Below are 11,047 nucleotides of genomic sequence, written 5' to 3'. Positions count from 1 at the left end.
TGTCCCCTGTCCCCTGTCCTGTGTCCTGCATTGTTAATGTCTTCGTTTAGCATTTAATTTTGCTGTGGTCGTTGGGTCCTCGTTTTTCCTCCAGGACCTCCATGGCGTGCGTGCACCACGTGACGAATTGGCTGGAATGCCGAGAGACGAGACGAAGGATTCCACGCACACACGCCCTTCGATCCATGGAGCCATGGATCCCATGCACAACTCATAATTCATCCGGATAACAACACCGAGCGATGGAGGAGGTCCTGTTTTCTGTTTGCAGTTTTACTGCTGCCAGGGAAGGACACAGACTGAAGGGAACCGCCGTTGGTGACGTTTTGACACCATTTTCGGTGCGGCGATGATATGGCATTCATCTTGACAGGCATAACTGCCCCTGATGGCTGCCTGCCACTGCCACTGCCACTGCCACACCGAAAGTGTGAGCGAGTGTGTGCGCCCCACCCCACCATCATCATGGCGATGATGATGATGAAGTCCAAAGTCCGAATGTCCGTTCATTTGTGGAGTGTGCGGAGAGAGTCCTCTGTGTGTGCTGTGTTCGTGATGCATTTACGTCACTTACTTGAATGTTGCAACGCATTTTCGGTCACCCAAAACACACACACACAGAGAGAGATACACAGGGCACACACTGGGAGGCAAGGACATGCAGAGAGACACTGGAAACATGTTGCATCGTGCCGTCCTGCTGGTTGCGAAAACCAAAAAATGTCCTTGACACTTAATTCACGCTGCATTAATGTGAACTGAAACTGAATGAAGTTGTTTGCCCAACGTCCTGTGTCCTCAATCCAGTGCCACAGTGGGACAAAGCTTTAGATTTTAGCACATGGAAATTTTATTTAACATTTGAACATATTGAGAATTTTGAGACTTCTTTCAGCTGTAAATATAATAAATATTTAGGTGTAAATTGTATCCTATTTTCATGGATTTGATTCCCACCTTTACTTCATTTTGATGGGTGCATCTATGGCTTTGATGAACTTGACAATGTTGGCTATATTCACACCCGGAAATCCTTTCTTGGGCGCACGACGAAAGACGACAGTGCTGCGGACTATCACGACCTTGGAGCTACCCATAGCTGAAGATATTTTTTTTACAGATAAACTAATAAAATTTATGGGAATTATAGGAACTGTTTTGGGTTAAACTTCAGAAAATTGAATGGAAAACCAAAAGAATAAACACTCCAGAAATGATATTTCAAAGGTTCCTTTAAATTTGTTAAAGTTGAATTGGTGAAAATCCCTCTTGAATCAATGTTCTAGCTCTGTCAACGGTTCCAAAAATAGTATACTGAAAGTTTTTAACCTCGAAAACACTTTTCCCCAAACAGCAAATGATCTGCTCTCCGCCTAACCCCATGTTTTAACAACACTTATACCCCCCCCCCAGTCCAGAGTCCCGAGTCCCGTGTTCCGTGTCCTGCCTGCCATCAGCATCATCATCATTCTGACCAAAGTGAAATGCAGCAGGCAACACATTGCATTCCCATACCCATACCCATAGCTAGTGCCATTCCCATTCCTGTGGACATACCGAAAAATGCTCGTAAATTACTCGACAATGTGGAATGGAGATGGTGATTGGAGATGAAGGGACTGGACCAGCAGCAGCACCAGTAGCACGGGGCAGAGGCAGAAGGACACTGCTGCAAATATACACATCAGCAGCAGCAGCAGCAGCAGCAGCAACAACGGAGAGGCAACAACTAGAACAACAACACCACTCATCTCATCGCTCATGTTGGTGATGATGCATTTTGCGGTCTGTCACACAAAATGCAATTTGACGGAGCTGTGTGCAAAAACTGTTTTTCAAGCTATCAACCAATTTGGCCACGGCTGCACGCCAGGCCACTGCCACTGCCACTCCTCCTTCTGCCTCCCGCCCTGTCCAAAGCAGTCTCTGAATGCCATATCACTGACTAGGGGGGCAGGCTCTAGTCTATGAGACAACTACGCTGAGGGGCAGGACGCTGGACACGCATCCTAGGTGCGGTCCTGTTTGCCGCTGGCTGTTGCCCATTGGCCTGCTGTCGCTGCTGCTGCACGCACCCACTAAACAGTTTTTGGGGGAGCTACTCTTCCTAGATGGTGGGTAGGCGGACTATGGAAAAAGTTAAGGGATTTTCAAGGGAATTTTCAAAAGAATTGTTTGCCATAGGTCTGTCTTCAGGAGTTAAATAGGTAATGGCATATATATATAGACGATTGTTGAACTGTATAATACTCGTTTTTAAGAGCTGTTGTATTTCTAGATATTTCACTAAAAGAATGATTTAGCGATCAGTTATGCCTATAAAAAGCAATGAAAACGTTTTGTTTATTCAAGTAGGTAAATTTATGGAATTTCTACTACTTTTTGAATGGAATAATACTCATAGTCCATTGGGGATTGATCTTTCGTAAGGCTATACGATAGATCTTACATAGAAGCAGTCGTTTCAGATATTTCTGTAAAGGAATGATGCACTATCTCCTATGTATCCCTTCGATTTAATCGTTTCTTTTTGCATATTTTCCCACTGGAAATTTCATAGATTTTAAGCAATAATTTTTTCGAGATAAAGTACAGACATCGAATAATCTCCCGATCTGTTTATCCCGAGGTAGAGCATCGGAAAATCCACTTGTTTTGAGATTTCTGCATTATCTTGTTGCATTTTTTGTGTTATATCAGGGATAAAGCCTGGCCAGCCTCTGCCTCTGCCTCTGCCGGTGCCTTTCCTCATCCGTTTGTTGTTCCTTTATGTGTTTTTAGTATGATTTTTTTCTGTTGGTTTTCGTGTGTGTGAGTGTGTGTGTGTGTGTGTCTTCCTCTAATATTTTGTGTGTGCTGGCCAGGATGATGTCCTTGTTGTGCGAGTGTCCTGTGGGGTGGGGGAGTGTGTGTTTATGTTGGCGGATTCATGTCGTCACTGCGTGAAATGTGTGTGGCAGAATGAAGGGGCAGACAGAGCAGGCCACAGCCAGAGCCCTCGCTCGTGTGCTGCAAGGCTAGTTTTGAAATTTATGTAGCGCTGGTGAGTCGAGGGTTTTATTTTTCCCTTTTTGCTGTTGTTTGTTGGCATCAGGCAGGCAGGCAGGCAGCATCATGACCATTAACTGCCATTGTCCACAGTCCAGTGTCCAGTGTCCACATGTCACAGACCAGGCACTCCACTTGGATGCTGCTCCTCGGACTACTCCTCGCTTTCTGGTAGTTGATGGTCGTAAATGTCAGATGCGCGTGTTCCCTTTGGACACTAAATGTCTTCCAGCTGCAATTATCTCTGGGGGCTCCCTCTCTATTCCTTGGTTTTTTTTTTTGGCAATTTTTCTAGCTGGCGCATCAATTGCTCATAAATCATGAATCATTTATTTGCAATTAAATGGATATCCGCTCTTACAATACCTGCAGTTAACTCTCGCACATCAGTCAAGGATTATGCTTTTAGCTGACTCAGAGACTGACTCCCCTTTCCAGGGCAGAGTCCACTTTCCTGTTTCGTGTCTCATCAATTTATTGCCGATCATCATGCAATGCATCTTAAGAGGATAAACATATGGTAGAGAGAGAGATGGGCACGTATATAAGGGAAACAAATCATCTTGTGTCATAATATTGACAAACACCTGATACACTGCCCGGCAAAAAGCTTTAAGGGAGATTTGCCAGATTCTTTTATTCCCTTGATTTGTGGAATATTTTTGTGAAAAGCTTCAGGTTTTCTACAATCTGCAGACACACATGAAATGATGAATATTTAATTTTGCATAAATTGCCCCCCAAAAAGCATTGTACTTTTTCACAGAACAAACTAAAATTAAAGCTTTTTGAGGAAAAATGTAAAATTGGGTTCATATACCCAATGAGCAATGGAGTGCAATGATTGTACTTTTTTTGTACATTTTTTTGGAAGGAAATGTCATTGTAATTTGGTTGCTTTGAAGTGACTTTTGGGTAACTTCAGGGAAATATGTGAGGAAAAGGAAAACAGAATACTCTTCAGTATAAAATAATTAGCCGTTGCAGCCGTGTCACGCCACCTGGAGCAGCCTCACTCGGTCGCAATTGGATTTCTGCCTTGGATTCGCCTATAAGCAGCTTCGGCTTGAGGGATTTCTTGAAGTTTGTGATTGAAAAGATGAAGTTCTGGAGGTCCAGAGTCCAGAGTCGTAAGTCGTGCAGCACCTCCCATCGCGTGTGTTCCGCATCATGCAGCAGCGCACCTCGGTTGTGTCTCGGCAGGTGTTTTTTTTTCACAGAACTTTCGAGTATTTTTTTACAGTATTATCTGGTATTTTCCTAGTATTTTTTGGGTTTTTTTATATATTAGAGAAATATTTCATATTTTTTCTGGTATCTTTTCTGGTATTTTGAAAAGCTTTATGTTTTTTTATAGTATTTTTCTTAGTATTTGTTCTATTCTTGATAGTATTCCGCTGCCAATATTTCCCATAATAGCAGAATAGCACACTGGCTGTCCCAAAAGATGTTGTACAAACGATCGACTCCGACTGTTTGCTATAGACAGGTGAAAAAATTAAATTTCATTCACTTACAACCCATCAGAATGGTGAAAATTGAACTTGATTTGTTTAACAATTTGGTTGCAACTCCAGTGTCCAGCGTCCAGTGTCCAGAGTCCGGAGTCCCAGAGTCCACAGAGAGTCCAAATGTAGAGGCAGCAGCATCTTGATTCTCTTTATTAAGCCGACTGTCCGCAACAGACATTTGCAGACCCAACAGGCCCAGTGTATCATTTGAGCCAAAGCTTCGCACAACATACTTTGGAGTATTTGCCTGATTTTCGGGTAGTAAAAGTTGGGTGAGGGCGGGCAGAGAAGGGCTCGGCTCTCTCTCTCTCGTAATACCAGAAATGTTACGGGTTTTTCTTTTTTCCATTGTGGCAGGGTGGGGGGGGGGGGGGGGGGGGGGGGGGGGGGGGGGGGGTTAAATTATCCAATTTTGTTCACTTGATTGACTGCACTTTTGATGCCCGCTGCCAGTGCCACACAAAACCTCAATGCAGATGCTGCTGCTGCAGAATATAGTACACCATGCCACAGCCCCTGTCCCTGTGCCACAGTATGCTTTGGTTATATGCAGCAAGCAGAGCACCTCGTCGTCCAGCCAGCGTTTCGGAAGAGTCTCGTCCCTTAATGGACTTTCGCAATCAGCTGTCAATGCCTTGCCCTGAGTCGCCATCGCCCGTCGGTTATTTATTTTTGCCTCAGTGCCAAGTGTCACCGACTTTGCAGCGATTCCATCAATCAATCGCTTCGAATTATAAATAACCAAAAACCTCCATCGGGGCCGACCGATTGCCAGATTGTGCGACTGGCTGACTGAGTGAGTGAGTGAGTGAGTGAGTGACCCGGGGTGTGCCTGTCCGGCGGCAGCGACGGCGGCGGCGGCCGCGGCGAGATGTTGACGATTTTTGAAAAATTGCCAATCAAAGGAAAACCGCAAAAGAATTCCAAGTCACGTTGCACACAGTTGACATCTCCTCTGCACTTCTCCCGGGGCCATGTGCCAAAAACAAAAGGAAATTGTTCATCTGATTTTTCACTTTGCTTTCCACTCGCTTTCATTGTTTTTCTGACGAATTACAACAGACACTCCACACGGTCCGCTGCGATATGGTGTCAATCTGGCAAATTGTTTTTCGGTACTGTTTATTTAATTGCCGACGATTGTTCCTTTTGTGTAGATCATTCGTTCTGTAAATGTGCCAATTCTTTGAGCATTAAAAACTATTTGTTTAGGACGAATATTATTGTTATTTATCTTTGTTGGATATGGCACGGGCAGGCAGAGTGTTTGTCTCTTACAGCTGAAATGTAGGTCAGGGTAGGCCTTTGGGGGTTGCTAGTGCCTCGAGAGAGCTAAGGGAGGCAGATAGATAATGGTCTATCAGAACTGTTTCATTTAGAACTGAGACCCCATCGATGCAAAACAGATGGAGAGACTTAAATGGTAGCTGTATGAAGGTCTACAGTGAAAGTTTCTGTTTAATAGTTAGCTTCCACAGGCAATAGATCCTTCAACGGAGAGGCTCTGCTGCATTACGCGTGAACTTAAGGGAATAATAAGATCATAAATTAACCACTTAACATTTTTTGTACCATAGAAATATTTAAATATATTTATATATATTTTGAGCCCTCCAAAGGTAAGAAACTACTAACCTTCAAAGAAAAATCTTAAAAAATAAGGGCTAACCGATAGAAAACGTTAAAAAAGCTTAAACTGTTTATAGAAAAAGATTTAAAGTTAGTGTTTTCTTTAGTAGGTATCGTTCTTATGTAGACAGAGGAGTGCAGCTGCAAAACGCGTGACATTTTGTTATCGCAATTTTAGAAACACTTCTACAGAATGAATAGATGTACCCTCTGAGATAGTTCTACCCCAGAAAATTCCAAAAATATAACAATATTTTGAGACATATCTGTATGAGCAATCCCCCTGTTTTGGCTTTCACTTCTCCCACTCTCTTCGGTGGTGCTCTCTCTCAAGTGCAGCGAATCAATCAAACTCGAAGCCAAGGTTTGCCAACAAGCCTGATGAATGTGTGGAGAGGCCAGGCCCTCTCATGTCTAATGATGAGAAAACAATAAGAAAAAGTATCTTGAAGGTATCATTCGAGCATTGGCACTTGCTTGCGTTTATCATTTACATGAAAATTGTGTTACACACAACGATTTTGAAGTGTCTCCTTCTCTTTGGGGTAATGTCAATATCATCATTCAACTTGAAAAGGCACAAAAACTTTGAATTGATTTCGAATATCGAATTCCATCGAACTGTGCCGGATTTCAGACAGACTCCATGGATTGACAGAAAGACAGACAGACAGACACGACATCAGGCCACAGCAGAGTAAATCCGCGCGCAAACAACAATCGAATGCATTCGCACTCGAGATATGGAGATTCAAGATTGGTGATCGAGTTGTGGAAGATATGTTCGGATCTGTTCAGGCCCTCTCAGTCGATGCCATCAATGTCATTATCAATATCAACAACATGATTGGACACAAAAACCGCCAGAAACGCAGCGATGCGAAGCGAAGCTCTCGATCTCGAATATGGATCTCTCTCTCTCTCTCTACGATCGATGATGATCGTGTAAACACAGACGCACTAACTGCACTCAATCAAAAATTTGATTATTTTGATATGAACGATGCTTCAGAGGCACCACTGCTGCATGCTGCATGCTGCATGCTGCACTCCCCCATTGATAAACACACAGACACGCACCAGCAGAACGTAGAGCCAAAGTGCTTTAGGGCCTATAACAACAAAATGGGCCTAGAAGCACACAGCAAACATTGCAGCTGCCTCTGCCACAGCCTCAGTCCCGTGTTCCATCTGCATCTCAATCTTTTGCTTGTCAGCGTATCCCATATCCATGATATTCGTGGAAATTCCACTTGAACGCGCTCAATTGTAAGAGAATACGAATTTAATTGCAGAACACAAACAACGTAACGCATCGGGAGAGCCCAGACCCAGAGAACAGGGAAAGAAAATACTCAAAGATTATGTGGTAAAGTGTGAAAGATCATTGCTGTGGTTATAGCTCGTTTCGGGCAGTGGATTGTAGACGTTATAAGGTGAAAATTTGAAGGAAGCGCAACAGGTAATGGAAATCGAGGGAATAAACAGAGATGTTTCCTCAAAAAGAGTTCTTTTGGAAACAAAAAGTTAATTAGAGCTGATTTTAGATCATTAAAAATACTAGAACTCTCCTTGGCATCTTACTCGTGTCGTGCGTCATGCAGCAGCGCCCCTCCGTTGGTTAAGCAGGTGGAAAGAGAGGACCTAGGGGAGAGGAAAGAGTTAAATGGGATAGAAAAAGGTGATGAAAGTCGATTATGGAAATATTTTCTTTAATATATTGTTCTATAACTTTCTTTATTGCTGATCTCACGCGCCATGCAGCAGTGCCCATCGGTTGGTGGAGTAGAAAATGATTAGAGCTGATAGTAGGACGTTTTATGGCATATATGGAAGAGAAACAACTAGAATCCATCTTTTTGGGTTACTTTTGTCACGCGTTATGCAGAAGCGCCCCTCGGACAGGTGTGCGGAAGGTGGTATAGGACTTAGAACCCCTTAAACCCAATATAATCTACAATAAAAAGTAGTTTTTCCCATAGAAAGCATATCTTCTGCAGGCTCACATCTTTTAATGATTTAGACCAATTCTTTGTCACCTTTTCAGCCAAAAAAACTTACATTTCACTCTCCCGAGATCTCCAGAGAGTGTTGGAAAAAGCTCATTAACCTTTATTTGTGTGTACTCCAAACAATTCGTGCACTCCAATTTGGAAGAAAAGAAACCAATGAATATTATAAATAAATAAAAAAAGAGACCAGACCAGACCCCGAGCAAAACCCTCTCAAGAGTTTTCGGGTGGTGGGCGGGGGAGTTCAACAATGTATCTTTCGATCCCCGTCGCCTGTCGATGATCTGTCATATATGTGCGCCATTGAGTGATGGAGTTTTGAACTCGTTTTTTTTTCATAGAGCCACTCATGGAATATTCGAGTCCAGAGTCTTGGGTTTCTTGACATGTTTGATTTGTGGCTTTGATTGATTGATTGCTGTGCGACTTCAAGTAATGATTTTACGATTTTGCAGCAGCAGAGAAACAGAGAATTTCTTGGATTGGTTCCCACAAATAATGACATGGCGAAAACAACGAAGGCCTTGATTGACAACTCCGATTGAAGGAGTAAGAGGTGTGTGTGTGCGTGACTGTAAGTTAACCCAAATATATTTTATTTTATTTTATTTCTGGATTCAAAGTCTAATCAACAATGCATCGATATGGAAAATGGTAGAGTCAGGGCTTTCTGTTTCTGTTCCTGTGAAATGCCATCACCATCCGATATCTGTTTTTAAAAATAAGCCACGCAAAAGTCCACGCCAGTCGCTGTCTGGGCGCTATATCTTTAGCATCAGCGGCCATAAATAAACCCCAAAGAAGACAGTAGAATGTTTCCAGACACAAGAAGGGCCTCCTCCTCGTCTTCTCGGAGTGGTTCGATTCGGTCGCTCCTTGACATACGAGTAAGTAAAGTAGGCACAAAAGACCCAAACAGTCGAAGGAGCCACCAATCGATGGCTGGCCATTCGATTGGACAGCAAATTATTATATACCAAACTTGTATTTTCTTTTATAATTAGTTACTAGAAACCAAACCATAGAAAATCTTTGAAAACTCCCCAAAACTCTTAGCAGAAGCTTCCCTTAAAATCCTGCCTGCCAGAGCCTTGCGTGTATGTCTTTTACTCTCCATATCAGTCAAGAGGGATCTCTCCCGTCGAACAAGGCCGAAAGTGAGAAGCAAAGAGAGAAAGAGATTTTAATTACATCTCTACGACCGATGCCCGATGTCTGGGGCTGTGCCTGTGCCTGAGGCTGTGGCTTTGGCTGTTGCTGTGGCAATTATTTACATTAACACGATCACAACTCAGAGACACTGCACATGCATCATCGTGTTGCGATGTCGATCGAGATCTCTCTCGAGGAGAGGAGGCACAGGCACCAGCCCAGAGACAGAAACCCAGACAACAGTCGTCGTCGTCGTCGTCGTCGTTTGCTGTCGCTGTCGTCGATGTCTGCTGTGGTGCCCTGCCATGTATGCATATTAATTTATTGGAATCATGTTAGTGAGTCGATATTGATACAAATCCATTTTCGATCGCGTTGCCTCGATACCAAAAGCCCCCGAGAACGATCTGCCCCAGACAGCCCCTCGAAGGAGGCTGTGGGGAGGGGGGCACACATGCTGGGACCCTGCCTGCAGTTGGCAGCAAACATTACACAACAGAAGATCAGCAGCCAGAAGCCAGCTACCAAAAGTGCTCTGTGTGTCTGCTGCTGTGGGCAGTGGCTGCAGGTCCACAGGTATGCCTTGCAGCCAGCTTCTGTCTCTCGGATCCAAAGGTCTGTCTCTCTCTCTCTCTCTCTCTCTCTCTGTCTCTGTCTCTGTCCCCCCGCACATTGCATGATCAGCGACCGTATTGAGCGTTAATCGTTCGACTATCATGCGATTATATGGGGTTTGGTTGGGGGGGTTTGGGTTTACTAAGGAGCTATAGCCATCTCTCCGCCATGACAGCTTCCTCGATGTTTGTTTGCCTTTTTTTCTTCCCTCTAATTAAATTTCAATTGATTAAGCATTTGATTTACGGCTGCAAGTGAGGCCCCTCAAAGAGGTAGGCTTTTGAGTTATTCTGGGGAAAATATGCTAACGAAATTTGCTAGAAGACTTGGAAGATATAGTTTCTAAATGGTCAAAGTCCAAGGATTGTGTTGATTAGAGATGGAATAGATAGGATCTGAATGATACAGGTTAAATAAGCATCAGTGAAACCCTGATAGAGGAAGTTTTTTGGCCGACCACCGTAGGGAAAGTCTCTGACATTCACTTTGAAAATCTAGAAGAGGTAGTTTTTGAAAGATCAAAGAAGAAATAGGCTCTCTTAAGAGCCAATCGTGTTGGAATCTTACAGAATAAACATGTGCTTCAACAAATCCGTCTTGATAATGGATTAATGATAGTTTCTGAAGGATTTAGACTGACCAAATCTCTCTGAAAGACCAAAACAGGCAGTTTTTGAGCGATGGACAAAGGAACAAACTCTATAACTATACAGAAGAGGTGGTTTCTGAATAATCAACGTGGGACTCTCTCTAAGGAAACAGAAAGCCTCGTTTTTGAAAGATCTTATAGTTTTGAGAAGTCTGTCTGAATACCAAAAATATGTAATGAAATATATAAGTACAAGGAGGGTTTCTGAAGACCCTTTATGCAGGAACATGACCTATATAGATATGGAAACACTCTTTGATCAAAGCGGGATAATATTAATTAGTGATCGATGCATTATCTGGCTGATCAACGTATCTACGGTCTAGGTAGGTAAAGACTTTGTAAGAGCTACGTTCACTCTTTTCAATTAAGAATTACCTTCATGGGGATGTTTTCGATTTGATTACTCGTAAAAAGCCACAGCTGTTGAA

At 43.2% G+C, this 11,047-nt stretch overlaps 1 long non-coding RNA gene across 1 annotated transcript; it reads right to left on the bottom strand.

The window, feature by feature from the left end:
* Window positions 1-832: 832 nt before the first annotated feature.
* LOC117188583 lies at window positions 833-1,170 on the bottom strand. Its single transcript, XR_004472676.1, has 2 exons — window positions 958-1,170; window positions 833-895 (listed from the first exon to the last, which is right to left on the bottom strand). It is a non-coding gene; the product is annotated as an uncharacterized LOC117188583 (long non-coding RNA).
* Window positions 1,171-11,047: the final 9,877 nt, after the last annotated feature.

The sequence above is a fragment of the Drosophila miranda genome, chromosome 4, assembly GCF_003369915.1.
Source record: "Drosophila miranda strain MSH22 chromosome 4, D.miranda_PacBio2.1, whole genome shotgun sequence".
Classification (NCBI taxonomy): domain Eukaryota; kingdom Metazoa; phylum Arthropoda; class Insecta; order Diptera; family Drosophilidae; genus Drosophila; species Drosophila miranda.
This window is presented reverse-complemented; position numbering and strand designations above follow the sequence as displayed.